This window comes from Epinephelus lanceolatus, chromosome 18 (assembly GCF_041903045.1).
Source record: "Epinephelus lanceolatus isolate andai-2023 chromosome 18, ASM4190304v1, whole genome shotgun sequence".
NCBI classification, from domain to species: Eukaryota; Metazoa; Chordata; class Actinopteri; order Perciformes; family Serranidae; genus Epinephelus; species Epinephelus lanceolatus.
The window spans coordinates 40,332,677-40,353,443 of NC_135751.1; the positions used below are offsets into that span (position 1 = coordinate 40,332,677).

At 42.6% G+C, this 20,767-nt stretch overlaps 1 protein-coding gene and 1 long non-coding RNA gene across 3 annotated transcripts in view; one reads left to right on the plus strand and one right to left on the minus strand.

Moving 5' to 3' along the window:
- carhsp1 (calcium regulated heat stable protein 1) overlaps positions 1 to 20,767 on the plus strand; it is a 46,770-nt gene that overhangs the window by 15,159 nt on the left and 10,844 nt on the right. The window lies entirely within an intron of this gene.
- On the minus strand, positions 262 to 9,899 carry LOC144458633 (uncharacterized). Its single transcript, XR_013488024.1, has 2 exons — positions 9,515 to 9,899; positions 262 to 1,325 (listed from the first exon to the last, which is right to left on the minus strand). It is a non-coding gene; the product is annotated as an uncharacterized LOC144458633 (long non-coding RNA).

The window sequence follows — 20,767 nt, forward strand, 5'->3', positions numbered from 1 at the left end:
TATTTCCATTTGCAGTATTATATTTGGCAGTATGGCTCTGTTCCAGGACCTCTCTGCCTTTCCTCAGGCCCACATGGAACGCCTGAAGGCAGAGAGAGCAAACCTCTCTGCCCTTCCACGTGCATACGAGAAAAGCCTGAGGCAGAGAGAGCAGCAGCAAAGACCCCTCAGGAACAGAACAGAGCAGCAATGACAAACAGAAATGACATTGATAAGTCAGACGGAAAATGAAAAGGAGGAGCTGGGGTGGAGGCAGGTTGCAGAGCGGCTTGCAGAGAAAGCAGCAACAGTAGGCAGGCCAGAGCAGTTTAAATAGGGTGCCCTGAAAGAGATCTGCCAAAGGATAAGAATATGGGCCAAAACTGGTTAAAATAAATTGAATTTTTGCCCCTTAATCACAGTTTATAGGAGCATTCTGAGATTTCTTGGGGAACTTTTGCCGTTTGCCCCTGCAGATTTCTGATGCTGGTTTGAAGGTGATGAGTTACGAGGAAATTTTCTTCTGTTTTAAGGCCACTGTCAGTCAGATCAGATCTGATCTGATCACAACACACCCACACAGTTCTGATGAAATTAAAAAATCACAATAGACATGCAAGCAAGGAAGCGAAACCTTATTCATGTAGCACATTTCATTCCACTTCTGACTTGCACAAAGAGCAAGGTAGAAGTTGCAGGGACAAAACAAAGCCAGCAACCGACCATTAAAGTAAATCAAATCCATTAAAACTAAGAATGAAACCTCATAAAATATTAATTAAGATGATGAATATATCAATAAAAGATACAAAGATGTGTGACTCAGACATGATTAAAAAAAAACAACGTAATTTACTTAAGTAATAATACAAAAAGTAGACCATTAAAAGAGAATAATACATATGAATTGAAATAAGTAAAAGGATTAGAAAATGTACAAATAAAGATATATAGACCAATAAACGAGAAGATAAAATAATAGATAAACCAATGACTGTAGCCATAGACTGATTATCAAAGCCTTTATAATAAGAAAATGGACCAGTGGTAATATTAAAAAGAATTAATTGAAAATAAAAATAAAGGACACTATGGCAGTGCACGCTGATACTTTTCAACTACACCTTTCCGACTGAGAAGATTTAATTTTCTTTAACCTATGCTGTTTGTATATGTGCTGTAAGAGAGCCCCAAAAAATCAAATCACACCCTCAGCAGCTCAGTCGTGTCTTCGTTTCATCTCTGGTATTTGCACAGGATGAGATGCGGCTGCTTCCTTTTTCCTGCTGTATCCAGGAAGTGGTGACAGTCGGGTTTGGTTGTGGCACCCTGAGGAGAGGGTGGATCTGTCAGAATAAGGAAAACAGAGTTGGAGAAGTGACCTTGGTACATCTCACATTGCTGCTGTTGTTGAAACAAAGTGAAGTATCATTGACCGATCAGGTAACTATCCTGGACTTCAGTATGATTAGGTGTCAAACAAACTGATCAACAACTGACGAGTCTTAATATCAGCGTATAGAGAACGCCTCTAATTGCGCGCTTTAAAATACTCCACTACACAGACTGGATAAAAGGAGGACATGCTAATTATTAATTTCATCTTTGGTTTGAAGCCAGCAGAGATTCACATAAGTGTGCTGAAGTGCTCGTCTCTTTGTGCGAGCTGATGTGAATATTTCCTCTTTGTTGTCAAGTCGGCTGAAAGGAGTTTAATTTCCATGAACTCAAAGGTTAATAACAAAAGAGGAGGCAAAAATAGTTTGATCAAAGGCTCTGACTCCTCACCTACTCCTCACTGAACACTCCCGTAGGAATAATCATCTGTTTAAATGATCTCCTTCTTTTGATTTTCATGTGTGAGATGAGTCATCCTCATCAACAGGCCCAGAACACAAAGATCAGGCACTTTGTCCTTCAATAACATGATGAAATAATTATGCAGCATTTAAGGTTAAGGGTCAGTTATTATTTATTTTGAGTGTGAAGCATCTAAACTGCTGAATTCTGATTGGTGCACTGAAGTAGCCGACATCATATGACAAGTAGATCAGACCAGGCAGGAAGCAAAAAACAGTAGGCTACAATATTAATATAAAGTGGATTGTTCAGTTGTTAATTTTGATTTAAATCAACTTTCTTTAATAAGTAAATGTAATTTATGATGCTGTCAGATTGCTGCTAGACCGCCTGTTAATACAGATGTGTGCCTGTCTTCTGTGCAGAGCGCCACCGAGGAAACAATCTTGTGACTGCAGTTGTTTTTAAAAGGCCAAGCACCAACTCACTTTGTTCATATTCATATGAGTGAAAGGAAAACATAAAAACGCTTCTCAGAAAAAAAGAGAATCAGCATATTTCTCAAAACAATTTTACACTATGACTTATTTAAATTTTTATGAACTGAATCTAGGGCTGTCAAACGATTCATTTTTTTTTTAATGCTAAGTAATTGCAGGATTTCAATAGTTATCCCAGCTGACACTGGGTGAGAGGCAGGGTTCACCCTGGACTAGTCTGAGTGGGCAGAAGTTTGCTGCTCAGATCAGCCTCTCATTGGGCGGAACGAGCCACCCGCTGAAGCCCCGCCCTACCACCTCCGGTTGAAAACAGTTTTCAACTGTTTTCAACACGTCCTTTACTAACTTTTGCTGTGTTTGATCTTGCGGGGATGTAGCCATTTTTCTGCCATGGTTCGCGTCCTGTAGGTGATATTTTTGTGGGCGTGTTACACCAAAACCTGTTTCCACCCGGCAATATTTTTGCAAGCGCACCGTTGCTGTGGCACCGCCCAGAACGTTTGTGATTGGTTGAAAGAAATACAAGCAGCCAGGACGTTTTTTTCTCCAATCTTAACGTGAGAGTTGGCCCAGCCAGACCTTTCTTTTCTTGAGAAAGGTCTGGTGAGCGAGACTAATCCTGGACAGGTCTCCAGACTATCACAGGGCTGACACATTTAGACAGACAACCATTCACACTCACATTCACACCTATGGACAATTTAGGCCATGCTTACACAAAAACGATCCACTGAAAACAGAATCGTTTCTCATTTTCGTTTTGAAAGAAGTTCTCATTTTTGACGACAACATTTTGATAACAATCAAAACGTGCACATCGATACGCAAATGACCAAAAACGCTGCAGTATACATGCCAGGCCAGTAGTTGGTGATGTGACGCTTACGCTTCCTTCTACAGAGTGGCGATGTATAAATAAACAAAATGGCAATCGTATAAACGTTTGTCTGGACGGACGACGAGGTGGAGTTGCTACAGTAAATCTACAGAGTTCGCCATTGTTGTTGTGATGGTCGACTTCCTCGCGCATGCCTAGTGACTGGAAGCGTAATGCGCATGTGCGAAAAGTCTCCGTTTTCAGAGGAACTGCATATTGCAAGTTTACATGACGACGGTTTCGTTTCCAAAAAATTGCACTCTGGAACCCGTTTTCAAAACAATCGGCAAAACGCATCTGAAGTTTACAGTTTTCAGTTGAAATCGTTGTCGTATAAACGGGACCTTAGAGTCACCAATTAACCTGCATGTCTTTGGACTGTGGGAGGAAGCTGGAGCACCCGGAGGAAACCCACGCTGACACGGGGAGAACATGCAAACTCCACACAGAAGGGCTCAAACCAGGAACCCTTTTCCTGTGAGGCGACAGTGCTAACCACTGCACCACCGTGCCACTGAAATCAGATAAGTGCTAAGAAATTTACTTCCCCCGACAGTAAGACAAATGACTGGTCACAACATGCCAACCTGAGGACGTCCCTCAGACCCGAGTCTTCACCAGTGTTAACTGGTCTGCAGTCAGTTGTCTCCCATTTAGCAAGGCAAGGCAAGGCAAGTTTATTTGTAGAGCACAATTCGTACACAAAGTAATTCAAAGTGCTTTACAGAGCAAGAAAATGCATTAAAATCACAATACAAAATAAAAACATAAATAATCATTATAAAATGAACTTTAAAAGAGAAGAGTGCAGATAAGATCCTTTCAGTCATATGCACAGTGAAATAGAGCTGTTTTGAGCCTAGATTTGAACATTGTCAGAGTAGAGGCCTGTCTCACATCTTCAGAAAGACTGTTCCAGATTTTAGCTGCATAAAACTGGAATCCTGATTTCCCATGTTTAGTCCTGACTCTGGGCACCAGCAGGAGGCCGGTCCCTGAGGTCCTCAGAGTCCGAGATGGTTCATATGGCACTAACATGTCAGAGACGTACTTTGGTGCTAGGCCGTGGAGAGACTTGTACACAAGCAGAGCTGCTTTAAAGTCTATTCTCTGAGCCACAGGAAGCCAGTGTAGAGACCTGAGCACAGGACTAATGTGCTCGTACTTCCTGGTTCTGGTCAGGACCCGAGCAGCAGCAGTCTGGATGTACTGCAGCTGTCTTACAGCCCGAGCCGTAAGACAGCAAGTGCTGTAGTTCTTCGATTTAGTCGATTTAGTAGCACCTGGGTCAAATTAATTTAACATACTAGAACTAATAACCACTGTATTGATACCTCAAAATGTCAGGCTGACGTATAACCCAGTAAAGCACAGTGATAGGCTAGTGATCAGAAGTCTAGAAGACACTCAAAGAGGGAGTAGACAGGAGACTGAGATGCTTTTAAATGGTACCATGTATTGGAAAAAAAATAGTAAATGACATACAGTATTTAAAGTGCAATTATGTACAGTGAGTAGATCGATCAGTTTGTGAACACGGACTAGGAACAGCAGTTTAAGGTAAATCAACTCTCATTCAATTACTTGAATATACACATCAAATAATCAATATGCACAATAAGACTTGAATACGCACATCAACAATTGTACACTCCCAAATACTCGGTTCAGCATGAACACAAATCATGACCCCAGCACCCACCCACAGTTCATTGAAACCCACGTCTGGGTTTGAGATTGAGTCCAGGGGGAATATGAGTGAGAGAGTGTGTGTGAAGGGAATGTGTGGGTGTAGTGGCAATGGGGGCAGCGAGTGGGGTGAGAGTTCTTGTGGGCTACAGAGAGCCCCCTACCAGCCTGGCAGGAGGGATGCGGCTCTTCAGCAATCTGTCAGTCTGTAGGCTCTAGGCCTGCTCCTTAGCTCGCCATCAATCAAAACCCTGGCCAGTCCATGCGTCTGCTAAACACTCGTTCGTCGCGGGTTTCAGCACGGCGGTTTCGGCACGGTAAGAGGCTCCTGTAGCTCATCTCTCATGCAGCTTCCCCACTGCTCCTGCTGAGACTGAACCACAGCGGCTGAATACCTTCACGTGATTGGCCGCGACGACGTCGACCCACGTGACATCACCACGTCCTAACGTCAATAACTTCAATGTCTCTTGTCAATAAAATGGGATTTATCACCCGGGTTACACACAGGTCTGTGGCGATTTGCTCACTCCAAAACAGTGCTTTGCCAGCTTTGGTGATGCGACTGCCTGCTGACATCAGTGTGATTAGCTGCACCTGTGTGCTCAGCTTGTAGGTGGTAGCTCAAACTTGAAATACTCTGGTGATATTTTAATTCAGTTTGACACAAGGTGCATGTTACTTAAACTTTTCAACTGAGCCGTCATTCAAAAGCACAGCGGTGGTTTTATTTTCCATCACTGGGTGCGGTTACATGATGGCTTCACTTTCAGAATGAAATACATCTGAATGAAATCATTCGGAATTAAAGTTTTTCCAGATAGTTTACATGAGAAATATTCATTCTGAATGAGGGTTTACAAGGGAGATCAGTTAATCGCCTTTTAATCGCCTGTATTCGGGTCTGCGCAAGGTTTGGGGCAGGGAAGGTTTCTGATTGGATAGGGGGCGGGGCGGATGTTACGTGTTTACGTTTACCGGAAGAAAACACTGTAGTCCTCGCTCCGGATAACAAGATGCTTGACGACGCCATTCTTAGTGCCTTTTTCGGGCTTGTTTTGCTTATATTCTTGAAGCAGCAGTACGACAACAACCTTGTTCTGCTAATGCTTCGTCTGTCGAGGAGGAGAAGCGAGGTAGACGGTCGGAGAAGGGAGACAGAAGACCGTGCTGTGGAGAATAGAAACCGGTGAGTGCAATGAGTCCGACTGCTCTATCTCAGCCCGTTGCTATGCGCGCTATATATGTCTTGGCGCCAGAAGGGCAAGGAAACGAGCATGCGCAGAAAGACCGGAATGAACTTAAAGAGGAATGAGTGTATACAAGTGTGAGAAATTCTAGGTAGGTAACCTAGCTAGGGAGACTCAAGATGAGTCATCGCCATTGAGGTTGGTGAAATATAGAGGAAAAGGCGTCAGGTTGTAGATGTATGACGCACATTTATTTGAAGAAATGTTAAAAACTTTGTGGCTCCAGAGCTGCAGGTTGCCTCCCTCTGTCGTATTGTGTGACTTAAAACTCACATAGTCTTAAAATGTGAGAGGATGTCAGACTTTAGTCTTAAAAACATTTTTTCAAAGCCTTCTGGTGTGTGGCGGGCATTAATCAGCTTCTAGAATCTTGTATCATGTGTGTGATCTTGTCTGGTGCCCTCGACAAACAGGTGAAAGTTACTTTCAGTGGAAGAGAGTCGATGACGCAACTCACCAACACATCACACTCACAGTAAATCTCCATTTGATTTCAATGTGGAAAGAACCCCATTATGAGGAACAGTACACGCACATGGACGTGACACCAGAGCTCGCCCTGTAAACGGGTGCAGAGACGGAGGCTGCTGGTGTGAGTCGCTGCGTTCACATTCAGCCGTCATGAATGTGTTCATTATTGAAATACGTGAGATGCTGCATTGACGCACGTTGGAGGGTGAGTCATCAGATTGTAGGATCAAGACCATCTCTTTCTGTCACACACACATCACGTATCACATTTGGCCTTGCGCACGCATACACAGCACCACACACACACACACGCAGCTCAGTGTAATAGTCGGTGTGTTTAAGGTCAGTGCTTTCTGCCTGCAGTGCTGGCACAATGTGTCTGAAGCAGCTTCTTTAATTCTTTGTGTGCAGAGTCCTCAATAACGGCCCCCGTCCACTTCACACATTCTCTTTAACTGCTTGACGACAGTGACGCCACATTGACTCTGCAACCATCAGCGGCAAAGTTTCCTGTCTGATTTCAAAATCATACACCAGAGCAGTGCAGATCTGAAGGCTTTTTCACTGATGTCTGACATGTTCTAGACTGAGGTACAACTTTAATAGACTGAGGGCTCAACAATAAGGATTGCCTGATAACCCAGGGCAAATAAAATGCCACGTCGGTCTCACAAATCTCGCCACTCACTAGTCCGATCAGGCAAGTGGGCATAAAAGAATTTAACACATTTATTACTCCAGAGTTGATGATGAAGTAGCAAAGCAGTGAGCCATTTTGCTTCTTTCTCATCTCTGGTGAGAGATTCACATCGTCTGTACGGATCAGGCTCTTGCATGGAAACTGTTGGAAAGTTTATGAGCTGAAGCACAAGCAGGCAAGTCAGTTATCCTGGAAACAGGATGTTAGTTGGGTGGTGTTAGAGGATTTGAGTGAAACTCCAAATATGGAGTTCGTATTGTGCGGTTTGGTGCAGTTTAAGGTGGATAAAATGGGTCTTTTTTTCATGACAGTTAACCTGACTCACGTGCCCAACTGCCTCCAAGTGAAAAAAAATTAATGTTGAACCTTTATTGATTAAAGGTAGATCAGATAAATCAATCATGAAAATAACTGACCTCTGATCAGGCACAAAAGTCAGGGCCAACCCAAGCCCGAGCCACAGCAGCGTTCCTGGACCCAAGCCAGATTAAAAACCCAAATTTCTTCTGTAAAACATTATGTGTTTTGGGAGATTTTTCCTGATTGACGCTTAGTGCAAAGTGGTAGTTTTCTCTTATCCTGCTCCTCTTGTAAACTGACGCTGTGTCAGAGTTTCACACAATCCACCTGAGTAATGAAGAGGTTTTCGTTGCCGCAGCAGCCGCCATACCAGAAGTGAGAGCATCTGCGCTTGTCGTTGTCAAAAGAACCACATTATGGTGCAATTCTGGCAGCCACCGGCATCCTTGTTGAGGAGACAGGGGACTTTTGAGATGGCGCTGGTTGTCTCCAGCACCGGCAGGATGGTAGGATCATTGAGTTAGGCTCCCGAGAGGCAACTCTGGCTGTTTTCTCTGGTCGAAGTGTCAATGACGTCCACGTGTCTAGACTGAGTCTTTCCTCCACCTTGTCCCGAAACTCCTACTCTGACTCTGCTGACCTCTGACCATTTTGAAAACTGATAAGTGCTTTTTCTGGCTCTGTCAGCTGGTTGCAGGTCTGTTTCCACGTTCTTCCTCATTTCAGTAGTGTGTGGTCTCGTGCACGACAGGTTCAGCTGAGTGGGCTACGCGAACTGCTAGTTTCTTTTTTCTTTTTAAAGAGAAAAAAGAAAACAGGTAAATTGCCAAGAGCCCGACCCCATTTAAGCCCAAGAGAATAATGAAAAATTACAGTCCTGCTCAGCCTGAACCTGGCAGGTAGGGTCGGGCTTTATTGGGCTCAGGCAGAGAATCAGAGCTCAGTACCTAAACACTCAAGTGGGAACTGAAGCAGCTTAAATTCAGCCAGTGCAAACCCCCCAGCGCAGGCTGTCACAGTGGACTGGTGGCTAGCAGCAGCGTCAGGTCTAACCTGTGTAACAGCAGCAACAGAAAGTTTGCTGATCTGGTAGGGAGTCGGGGGGTTTTGCTGGCTGGATTCAGGTTGCTTTGGCCGCTGGCTGGGGGTCTGTCTCCAAAGCTGCTGTCTGGGTCTGTAGTGGCGGGGAATAAGGCGAGGGACACACTGTGGGTGCACTTTGAGGCTCGCGCTAACATTAACTACAAGAACTTGAAGCTGCAGTCTTTAGCTCCGGTTAGCTGGAGGCTAAACTATTAGCAACTTTTTCTCTATCTCTGAAACACTTCACTGATATTGACATGTGTTTTATTTCATTTATTGTCAGACTTTCTTTGATAAGTCTGTCTTTCTTTTTTGGGGTTGCAGTGTAGGCAGTTGTTGTCAATGCTGAAATAGCAACTTTCTCTGCAGGATTCTCCGCCATTAAGTTGGACTTTTGAAGCGACGTCCATACACATCTGCATTTGTAGAACAGCCAGTAGTCTGCACCACGTGTTTGATTTTCGAAAGTCTCCTGTCACAATCTAGGCTTTCTAAAGACTGAAGACAGAGCCAGGAGGAGGTGCAGAAGTCAAGTTTGCTCTCAGACCACTTGACCACAAATAGTTTATTGGGGGATTTTTGCACAATAATGCCAAAATAAAACAGCTTTATTTTTGGCAATTTTACAGATTTACTTTTTTGGTATCTCGTCAGAAGTGTCTGAGCAGGCTAACTAAGCTAAGCTAACCAGCTGCAGGCTCATATTTAACACAGAGACATTAGAGTGGTGTCAATCTTTTTATCTAACATGTTTAACTATTCCTGAAAACAACGACTTATCATTGCTAAATGCAGATTTAGTCCGACCTAAAGGTAAAATAATTTAGTTTAGAAACAAAGACAGGACTGATTTGTCTCCTGTTACCTGCAGACGTTTGTCGCCACATGAAAAGAAACCACTCCAGCACAAACCTCCTCCAACATGTAATTACTTTCCTTAGGTTGCCTTTTGTCATCTCGTCCTTTTTGACATCTCATGTCTTCATGTCTATTTTCCCCGAGGCTGCACAGGGAACTGAGTGACCGTGTGAGAGAATAAAAACGCTGGAGGAAATGAGACAGAGGAGGACGATCGTGTTAAAAGTTTCAGTTCCTCACATGGTCGTCCTGCTCGGGCCCCTTTTGCTTTTCCCTCACCACTATGATCTGTCCATATCCGTGATTTGTCTCCTCCTTATTTAAGTGTGGACACTGGACAGTATCTTTTGTACCGTTGCTTCACAAGCACAAGTGCATCATCAGTTAAAGATGCACCTTCAGGCTGGCAGCAGTGTTGTAATAGAGGTGTGGATTTAATAAATTGGCAGCAGGTCGATATTGTTACCGTCACATCTTTGTGTTTCATTAATCCATAATGCAGACTGAGCAGCAACACGTACTGTTACTGACACAGAGATGTCACGGACTATCCCTTTACTCATTAGATCAATCTATGAGTGCAGCCTCAGATGAATGGATCCTGTAGAGAGTTCCAGACTGAAATTCTAAACCAGTGAATGGAGTCTGCAGGAAATGTATTAGAGGCTGTAGTCATGCAGTATAATGGCCTCATCACATGGGGGGTGGAGTGTGTGTGTATGTGTGTGTTGGCCTGAGAGCTAATGTATGCATGTGTATGCTCATATGTGTGTATGTGTATGTGCCCCGCTGAGCTGGTATTTGCTGTATCAGCAGGATCTATCATGGAAAATTCCATAGGACACAGTTCGACTCCAGAGCTGTGTGTGTGTGTGTGTGTGTGTGTGTCTGTGTGAGGATAACAAAAGAGCGCTGCTATTGTTTGTGTGTGTGCATGTGTGATAACCAGATCATCTGTTATAGTAGTAAAGTGTTCTGTTGTTAGAGTCAGACAGCTGATTGCATCCCCCAAATAACTTTCTCGATCGTGTTTTAGGCCTTAGTCCACACGTACAAGCGTATTTTTACAAGCGTATTGTTTTTCTGCCGTTGTTTTGAAAATAAAAATCCTGTCTACACATCCACTGTTTTAAACAAAATCTCCATCCAAATAAACTCAAAAACACAATTGAAGCGCCGTCAAGAGCATGACAAACTAGGGCTGCCCCCTAATGTCGACCAAATGTTAGTTGACCAGAAAGGTCATTAGTCGGCACGATTTCATTGGTCACTTAGTTGCAGAAAAAAAAATTGTGAAACTCATTATAAATCTGGACCATGTGTGACTTTAATTTGAAAGGACAGACACAGGAAGTGTCCTCGTCAGGTTAATTTCCAGGGCTGGTACCTGCGGTTATTCCACAGGCTAGTTAATAACATGTCGGGCAGGAAATCCAAAGTGTGGGATCATTTTGAGAAGGTGAAGGACGAACCCAAGGTGATATGTAAACTCATCTTCATTGGTCGACTACAAACATGACGTATCATCTGAAACATGGAAGTAGCTACATGCCCATTAGCCCACAGCGTCATTAACAGGCGGCTCGCTCAGTGTGTGACGTGCACTTGGAGATAAAATATAGGCTTATATTAATGAAGGTTCATTAGTACGGTTTTGTATTTCTCTGTAATGTAGCACAGTGTTAACAATGTTACTGATACTATTCTTTCTCACACCTTCAACTCAAACCACCAAAATATATCATTTAATCATTACATTCATATCAGAAACTGCAAAAAGTCGACTAATAGGCCGTGATGATGACTCTTGGGCGACGAGGAAAATTCTTAGTCAGGGGCAGCCCTACTGAAAACATAAGCAAGAGGAGGTGAAAAATAAAAACGAGCCCGAGCTTTAATTTAATGATATTCAGTGGTATAATAAGGTGTTGTCCTTTTGTTCTTAAGATGGCCGCCTTATTTGGACACACAGGGATAAACTCTGTCTTTATATTCTGAAGAAATTTCCAAACTGTCCAAACACATTTCACTTGAAAAACATTGTGTAGTTCTGATGAGAAGGCCGACAGTCTGTTGCTGAACACCTCGCAGCGCAGACTGTAACTTCACTTCTGTATTTCCCAAGAGGAAAATTAGACGGCAGCATTCACGTCAACAGAGCAGTTGTGGTCTGAACTGTTTCACTATGAGTTTCCTGAACACATCAGTGTGTGTGTGTGTGTGTGTGTGTGTGTGGGAAATAGTTCTGCCTGTGTTTATATATGGACACACACTTTAGATGGCAGCTTGGACAAACACGTGTTATCATGTCTGACCTCCTTCCACGGCCTTTCTGTTCTTATCTCTGGCTCCTCATGCTCCTGCTCTTCTATCTCATCCTGCTCTACACCTCTGATGACTCAGCTTTTCTTTTTAACGATTTTTACTGCAAGCTGCTGCCTTTCATCACTATTTCTTTCTGCGCTGTTACAGATGCATACAGTAAAAATAATGGTCATAATGTGTGGACGCAGAGACTTAAATTTCAAAGGGTGTAAAGTCACATGCTCTGTGTTATATTTCTTAACTGTCCCACTTTTTCTCAAGTGTTGATGTAAGTAAGAAACTAAACTTTATTGACATAGTGCTTTTTAAAACTTGAGTTACAAGGTGCTTCACAGGTGCACAGAAAGTATGAAACAATAAAATACAAGATTTTTGTCTTTACCGTCTGTGTTATAAGGTATTGTCTATTTTTAAATTCCACGTATTGTTCTTCCTTCTAAAACTTGGAGCTTACGTAACCCTCAATGCGACTTGTCCACTGACAGTTCAGTCAGAGTTTCATGTGTTATCCTAACAGTGATAAATGTCCAGACCAGGTGTAACGAACACTGTATCACCCTCAGCGAGCCAATGAGCCACCCCCAGGGCATGTTCCAATAATTACCTGCAGTCACGTCAGCCGTCACTCACATCTCCGTGGTCAAATGAGCTGACGCTACAACTGTAGTGCACTCATACACTGACATAACAGTATTTCAGTCAGGATCACTTAAGTCAGTGAAAACTTTATTTCCATTTTCAGTAATATAATTAGCACTATAGCTCTGTTGGGGGCCTCCCTGCCTTTCCTTGGGCCTACGCATAATGCCTAAGGGGCCGTACACATGCCGTGTTTTTTGCGCCCTCAAATTCATTTTTCAATGTAGATGCACAGCAGGAGCACTAAAACAGCAGATTGATGGCGTTGCACCTGTTTTTCAGGGCGCTACGGCTGCGCCTTGAGATCAAACGATTTCAGTGTTTGGAATGCAGCAGCGTGCACTACATGTCATGTGACGAGGACCAACCAATCACAGCCAACAGATATCTTTCCCTTCTTCTGTGGTAAATATGGAGGAGAAGTTGATCATTTTAGTTCAGACCTGCCAGAGCTTTACATCTGTCCCACGGACAATAGATCTACACTCTTAAAAACAGCTCCTGGAAGAAGATCAGCTCTGCACTCAGGATTTCAGGTAAATAGGCTATGATACAGTACATGTTAAGGTTGCATAACAACCTCAGATGCAACCTGCCGCCACGCTCTTGAAAGCTGGCTCATAAAAGGCACAAAAGTAGCGCCCAGTGCCTGACCTCCTGTTTTCCAGGCAGTTAATGACGTGGCATGTGTACTAAGGCGGAGAGAGCAAGCCTCCCTGCCCTTCCATGCGCATATGAGGAAAGCCTGAGGCAGAGAGAGCGCACCTCCCTGCCCTTCGACACGCATATGTGGAAAGCCTGAGGCAGAGAGAGCACACCTCCCTGCCCTTCCATGCGCCTACATGGAAAGCCTAAGGCGGGGAGAGCAGCAGCAAAGACCCCCTGGGAGCAGAACAGAGCAGCATCAGTGACAAACAGAAATGACATTGATAAGTCAGACACAACATGAAAAGGAGGAGCTGGGGTGGAGGCAGGTTGCAAAGCAGCTTGCAGAGAGAGCAGCAACAGTAGGCAGGCCAGAGCAGTTTAGATAGGGCGCCCTGAAAGAGATTCGCCAGTTGGTTGCATAGAAAGGAATCGTGATCTATCAGCTGACTAAGGTCCAGGGTTGACTAGAGTTGCAACAGTTTACCGATGTCAAGGTATACTGTGATTTTAAAATTATCGTACCTTGTACATTTGCTTCTTTATGATATTGGAAAAAATGCAACTAGACGGAGAATCTCACCTTTATTTTAATAATTTTCAAAAGGGAGACTTTTTACACATTCTTCAATTGACAAAATAATCTCAAGTTTCAATTGTAGTAATTAAACTGCTGTTCAACCAAAAATAACTCTTCTGTTTTAATTGCTTTAAGGTCATTCCAACTAATAATAATAATTCTGTGAAACCGCTTTTAACGTCTGGAACGTCCCGTCAACAACGGGCTTGAGATGCACCCTCATCGAGGACTTGGCTCAGATTCCGGAGTTACTCGCTTATCCTGAAGCCTCCTCAAGGAATCTTATCCCGTTTGATTTGGCAGTGGAAACCTCTTGCAACCGCATGCGTTTGCTGAAGTCGACCCCAGCTGGATTCGAACCCCGGACCTTCCTTGAAACCATGACGTTTTTCTGAGACAGTTATCATACCATGAAAATCTGATACCGTTGCACCCGTACTGTAAACTCAACCGGGTTAAGGAACTTTAAACTCTAATATTGTACAAAACTGTGACAACCTTGAGCGAGTCTCGAATGTTTGGGAAAATGGTCAGCAGCATTCTTAAGTACAGTGTGTGTATTTTAAGCGTTAGGTGACCCAAACATGGCAGCCATCGTTGGTCATCCCTTTAAACCAGCATGCAGTAAGGAGTAATCCTTCACAGGCTAAATCTGTACTCACCTTATCATGTTTTCCGAGCCTCCCTCTTGTGCTTATCTTCCACTTTTCCGTTTCATTCTCCTCCTCCTCCTCCTCCTCCCAGTGTGATAAACCTTTGGTAATTTTAAATCAGTAATCTTGAGTGCTTTTGAGGTGATTCAGATGAAGGTGTGTATGAAAGTGAGAATGTGTGTGTGTGGGTTGTCAGTCATAACGCTGTTTTCCTCCAGCAGGACACACGCTGTCCAGAGAGGCTGTGATTACATTAACAACATGTTTATTGAGTTAAGATGGATTAGACACTCGGCTCTCTGCTTTGAAACTGTAAAATGTGACCAGACTCCTGCTGAGAGTGTGAACGCTGAGCAAACCTTCTTGGGTAAATATACAGCCCAACCACCAGAGTAAATGTTGCCGTTGTATAATTTTGCAAACCACGGATATGTTACATTTGTACGTTGTAAAATAGTGCAGGGGTGTCACAGTCATTTCGGGGGCCAATTTGATGACAAGTGGGCCGGACCTGTGAAACTATCGACCATCTTTGATGCAGTAAAGATGCTTGATCAAAATGAGGTACATGTTCAGTTGCAAGCTGATCCACCACTGAAGTCCCCTGTTATTTTAGCTGCACGTGTTTTTCCACAGCAGGGCAGGTAACAGAAGTGTACCTGTTGGAGGTGAGCTGTTTGCAGAGGTGCAGGAAGAGCCTGTTAACTGCAGCTCTTCATCAACATCTCACTGTGGCTGTTTCTGCTTGCACTCTTCCTCCCTGCTGCATTATTACACTTGTCTTTATTGAAGAAAAGCTGCTAACAAAGGTCCACTAATACAGTGATAAACACATTTCATTTCCTTTAGATTCTTCACAATAAAAGTCCCCTGTTATTTTGTTATGTAAAAACTTTTTATTGTGAAGCGGCAAAATAAGGAAATGTTGAGTTTTCGAGCAGCAACTTCACACAACTTCTAATACGGCTGATGGCGAACATGAAACAGTAAAATAAAGCAGATATGTAAAGTAAAAACAGGACGCAAGAGAGTAACTAATCTCCAAACCACAGAGATTCAGGTAGAAGCTACAGACGTACCGAGAGCTGAACACACAGACTTTTAAAAACACCTTTCTCTCTGGTCTCCTGCAGACAGAGGTGAGGAGAGTCTCACATCACCCACGGCTTTTTTGAGGGGGTGAAGCAGGGTCGTTGGGGGTTGCCTGCGGTCGATGAGACATCACCCATGGGTGCAGATCCCGGGGGGGGCAGGGGGGACATGTCCCCCCCCCAATTTCTGAAAAACATGAATTGTCCCCCCCAATAAAAATACCCTAAATTATTCAAAATTGAACAAATGTATTTTCAGACTTCCCATTCTTCACATTTTAGATTCACATCTAAAAAGAAATGATTGAAATGGTGGAACAAATAATGTTTGACAAATATATTTCTGACTCCACATTCCATCTCTGGTCTCCTCCACTACAATGCAAATTAATGAGAAGTTTCTTACACAGACGCTGATGACATCAGCAGGCTTTAAAAAAAACGACCCCCTCAATCTTTCTCTCAGCTCTTGAAAGTGGCTGCAGCCTGGGGCTCTGGTAATTTGCTGCAGAAGCAGATGCCTTTCTGTGAGTAATTTTGATCGAAAGTAGAATACTAATACTAGAACAATAGTGTGCCCATAAATGATTTAAAAACGTAATCAGACTCTGTTTGCCACCTGTAGTGAAGTAACTTCGCTAGAAGCTAGTTTAGCAGCACTAGCTAGCTAGCTAGTACTATTTTCCAGCTAGTGGTTGCTGGAGGTTAACCTACAGCACAGCTACACTCACAGATAACTGAGCCTCCTACCTGCCTGTCAAACAGCAACAACCCATAAACGTTCCTGAGACAGTCTGGACTGAGTGGAGTCCTGGGGGGATCAGCCGTGATACAGACAAGTTACAGACAAGACATAGTTATACAGACAAAAAGAGTTATACAGATGAGAAGAGTTATACAGATACAGGATCTCTTCTTCCAGGGAGTCCTGGAAAATGATGGATGAAAACAAACAAGGAATGATTTTATATAAATTTATGTAAATAAATCAGATTTTGTTGGGTCAACTTGTGTTGTGTTTATTGTGTTCTTAGAACTGTGGGGTTTTTTTTAGAACTGTTTACCAGCATAACTGGCATTGTAAAAACATGATCAGTTAGTTTACACAACTTGGTTAGGGCTTCATATTTTGATATTCATCCATATCAATTAATCATGCAAAAAGTAGTCCCATACACTGGGAGAAAAGGAAGATGGGGAGAAGAATTGGGGATCTGGGAGGGTTGGAGGGAGGCGAAAGATAAGAACATGAGTAGACATTACATGCCCGAGACCCTTAAAATTATGATTTACTAATATAACAGTTAAGTAAGCAGTGATACGCGCTGTTGGCTGTTTAGGACAAATAAACAAGAAAGGTTAGCACAATAAATGATTCCCTGTGCAGTACTTTTTGAATGATATGACTTCTACGAAGTCATGATTTATGGTGGCATGGTATGAGTTGCATACGGGCAAAAAAAAAAAAAATCACTTTTGTGTCCCCCCCCAATCCTGATGTTGAATCTGCACCCCTGACATCACCGCTACCTGCTTGGGGACGAGCAGCCCGGCTTTCGGAGAAAGTCCTTCTCTGGCGCAGCTGGGTGTGACACAGCACATGTCATCTGTTCATGGAAATGGAAATTAGCGTAGCATGGCTTGAGTCAGTGAGGCCAAAAGTGAGAGTGGAAAAGGCCCACAGTGTTGTACGTGTGTTTATGGAGAAACTGTGTGTGTGTTTGTAACGCAGCTTGACCCTGTATCGATATAAATGGTGTTGTCTTAATCTGTATCTTGCTTGAAAATATATCGATATATTGTACATAGTTATATCGCTCAACCCTAGTGTAGTGTGAAACTCAGATATTTCAGTTATTGTCAGGAATTATGGAGCAACTTTTTTTTTATGATTTTCCAGGTTTTTCCAGGATTTCTAAACACGATACAGTAAAAATACTTGAGTTTTGTGTCTGTATGTTGCCAGACATGTCCTCAACATCAGGAATAATCTTTTTCATGTTTATTTCCAGCAACCTAAACATTGATGTAAACTGCAAGAGAAATTTAACTGGTGTGCGAAAGCATTCAAACATGAGGCGGTGATTCTAGTTGGTGATTTTTCACAGCACAAAGTGCCACTATTCTCCTTTACAGTCATTTTTTGGCTGCAGTAGAGATGCGTGGATGGCGTTTGAGCGCACCCGAATCCTTGTGCGCTCATCAATCATCCACCTGCCACCCACCTGACGTAATTATCTTGTAAAATTAGAGACCCGCATCCAACCTGCGCCAAACATTAAGTTATTGTATTTACATTTAAATTATGTCCAGCCATTTGTGTTCATTCGCTTTTCATATAGGTGCATTTTCTTGACTTAAACAATTAAAAGATTATAGGCTACTTTAGAATGTGGTCACACTTCAGAATATTATAAAAAAAAAAAAAAAAATTTAAATACGAATATAACTGACAAATCCATCCGCAATCCACCCGAAATTAATTACTATTAGGGCCGTAACGGTACATGTATTTATGTCGAACTGTTCGGTACGCGACTTTCGGTTAGGCACGACCCTGTACCTAATTATATGGCGCAGGATATTATTTTATTTTATTTTGTTTTATTTTAATTCCGTTTTTGCGAGCCGAACCATTTAAAATATCTAGTTCTCTAACAGACATAATTGAGTGACGGACCGAGTCCGACCGTAAATCTTCGCTTTAACTTTGTGCAGCGCATTCTCGCATTTTGACAACATGGCAAGTGAGCCTGACGAACCTGAAGACCCACCCGTAAACCGTAAGTCCTCCGTTTGGGAACACTTTGGTTTCAGGGTAAAATGCGAAGATGGAAATAAACAAGTTGACAAGACAAAAGCAGTGTGCCGACACTGCAGAACAGCGGTCGGGTATGTACTTGGAAACACGTCTAACATGCTAACGCATCTAAAGCGACACCACCGGAGTTTGAACGTTAACCGGCACGACTAGAAAAAGCAATCTGGTGCAAACTACGATATCGTCGTCGTTTAAAAAGAAAGAGCGTTTCCCTGACCATTCCGCTAAAGAAATAACCAACGCCATTGGAGTTGAGTAAAATTGTTTAAGCTGCACTTTAGATATAAGCATGTTTTGTTTACTGCACTTTAACAAAGTGGGAAAGCTAAGTAAGTTCCTAGTAAAACTGAATCTGAGCAGGCTTTAAAGCTGACCAGCTGCACTATACTTTTTATTTTAATTGAGTAAAACTGTTTAAGCAGAAATGTATATTTATATTTTTCATTCAAAAAATGTGTTAAAAAAACAGCAGGATTTTATTTTTCACTTTTATATTTCTATTTTCATTCAAACAATGTGAAAAAGCAAGATTATATATATATATATTTGTTTCATTCAAAAATTGTGTAAAAAGAGTTAACTGCTGTGGTGGTATGTTTTAATAAGGTTACCAATAAGTAAAAGATATTTAATAGTTGACTATTTTTTTCATTACTGTGCCGAAAAAAACCGAACCGTGACTTGTGTACCGTTACACCCCTAATTACTATGTTAATTTTTATTGGCCCACCCACCTGCGGATTGCGGATATCCGTGAATGTCGTGGATCTATCCACAGGATTTGCATCTCTACAGTGCAGAGAGTTCATATATAGAAGACCTGTCAACACTGACCAATCAGAGCAGACTGGGCTCTTTCAGAAGGGGCCTTAAAGTGACAGGTGCTAAAACAGAGTTTTCCAGACAAGAGTGAATACAGGTGTTCCAGCACAGACAGTATGAGGTTAATTAAGTGTTTTTTGAGCATTAAAGCATATGAACATGTTCTAGTAGAAACCCAAAATACAAGTATGAACCTGAAACTGAGCAGAAGAGGTCCCCTTTAAGGACCACCACAGTTACTCAGGTTTATCCTCTGGATAGCACGAACGCCTGCACAAAATGTCATGTTAATCTGTCTGATAGTTGTTGAGATATCTCTGAACCAAAGTGGTGGACAAACTGATATTTGCATTCCTAGAGCTAAAAATTTAATTACACAGTAGTAAACCTGTAAATAACAGAGGTATCGGAGGAGCTAAAATTAAAGTGCTCAGATTATCTTTGTTTTATCCTTTGCTAAAATTCAGATTTTACCTTCACTGATACCTGTAATAATCTTAAATCCCCTCCCTTCTGTCAACATCTGTAGAAATCCTGAGAGACGTTAATGTGAGTACAGCAGCTCACCCACCTGCTCTGTCATCGTGTCATTATTTGATATTTATCTAACAGAGCTGTCTCCCCCCGTCATTTTCTCCGCAGCTCTCTGAACAGTACACACATTAACGGAAAGTTCAGTCAATGGAGGTTTTCTTTGCTGCCCTCTTCTAATTGGTTGTTATGGCCGATGATGTAAGTCCTGCGCCGTGATGAATGAGGGGACTGTTCTCCTTGTCCTCAAATTGGTGTTGCCGTGGTAACGAGGGTTGTGAGAATGGCTCCAGTGGGTCACTGATTCAGTGGGTTTGTTTTTTGGGGGGGTGTTTTGTTGTGTTTCAGGGGTAAGGTGGAGATGATGCTTTTCAACACACTGAACAAAGACATGTTTTTATATGATGCGTATGTGTGTGTGTGTGTGTGTGTGTGTGTGTGTGTGTTGGTGCATAAAGCAGGGAATAATAATGAGAACAATAAATAACCTTACCTATACAACCCTTTTAAAGCCAAGTTGCAAAGTGTTTTACAAGACACAATAAAAATGGTAGATGAATGATGAGTGAGTGAGCAGTGAGCTACATGAAATATGAGATGAAGTAAAATAAAAAAAAACTATATAAAATAACTGATAATTAATTCAATGTCTGTGTCAAGACTCAGACACACCAAACCTACTTCAGAGAACCAGTGGAGGATGAAGGCCAACGGTCAAACAGCACGTATGTTCCTCGCCTGCGTGAGGAAATGACTCTCGACAGTAGACTGTAATTGTCATTCAATCAGGGAAACCGGAAGACCGTCTTCATGCTAGTTAGCTAGTTAGCTCATTAGGGCAGCAGAGGCTCACCAACATCCTAACACTGATTGACAGCCAACCGTTGGCTTGGTGTGTCAGGGCATTAAAAGGGACAGCTGGCAGGATGGGACAGGTGTGACATTTTCATGAGGTGTTAGGTGTGCGACTAGGGGTGGGGGAAATTTCCGATTCTTAGATGCATCGCGATTCGGACGTGGACGAATCTGAATCGATTCACAAACGTCCGAATTTCGATTATTTAAATCTGTTAATTAGAGTAATACAGAAGGTTCTAAATAATGCGGAACTAAGAAGCGTGGTACGTGTCATCTCCGGGACACTTTGGGATGC